Here is a 1,176-nt window from a genome sequence, read left to right on the forward strand (position 1 = left end):
GTCCGATTTCTCTCAACACATAACAAAATTCCAATAATATTAACCATAAGTCCATTTCTGGCCAAGTCAAAATTTGACATCGGTAAAATGTCCGATTTCTCCTAATACCTAGCAAATTTTCGATAATATTTACGATTCGTCCATTTTTTGCAAAATCCAAATGTCCGATTTTTCTCAACACTTAACAAAATTCCGATAATATTTACAATTCGTCTATTTTTTGCAAAGTCCAAATTTGACATCGGTGAAGTGTCCAAATATTCCATATACCTAACCTAACCTGAAGTCCAAATTTAACATCGGTAAAATGTCCGATTTTTCTCAACACCCAACAAAATTCCGATAATATTTACCATTCGTCCATTTTTTGCAAAGTCCAAATTTAACATCGGTAAAATGTCCGATTTTTCTCAACACCCAACAAAATTCCGATAGTCACCATTCGTCCATTTTCTGCAAAGTCCAAATTTGACATCGGTAAAATGTTCGATTTTTCTCAATACCTAACACAATTCTGATAATATTTACCAGTCGTCCATTTTTTGCAAAGTCCTAAGTTGACATCGGTAAAATGTCCGATTTTTCTCAACACCTAACCAAATTCTGATAATATTTACCATTCGTCCATTTTTTGCAAAGTCCTAAGTTGACATCGGTAAAATGTCCGATTTTTCTCAACACCTAACAAAATTCCGATAGTCACCATTCGTCCATTTTTTGCAAAGTCCAAATTTGACATCGGTAAAATGCCCGATTTTTCTCAACACCTAACAAAATTCTGATATTTACCATTCGTCCATTTTTGCAAAGTCCTAATTTGACATCGGTAAAATGTCCGATTTTTCTCAACACCTAACACAATTCTGATAATATTTACCATTCGTCCATTTTTGCAAAGTCCTAAGTTGACATCGGTAAAATGTCCGATTTTCTCAACACCTAACAAAATTCTGATAATATTTACCATTCGTCCATTTTTGCAAAGTCCTAAGTTGACATCGGTAAAATGTCCGATTTTTCTCAACACCTAACAAATTCTGATAATATTTACCATTCGTCCATTTTTTGCAAAGTCCTAAGTTGACATCGGTAAAATGTCCGATTTTTCTCAACACCAAACCAAATTCTGATATTTACCATTCGTCCACTTTTTTGCAAAGTCCAAATTTGACATCG

The sequence above is a fragment of the Penaeus chinensis genome, chromosome 19, assembly GCF_019202785.1.
Source record: "Penaeus chinensis breed Huanghai No. 1 chromosome 19, ASM1920278v2, whole genome shotgun sequence".
Lineage (NCBI taxonomy): Eukaryota > Metazoa > Arthropoda > Malacostraca > Decapoda > Penaeidae > Penaeus > Penaeus chinensis.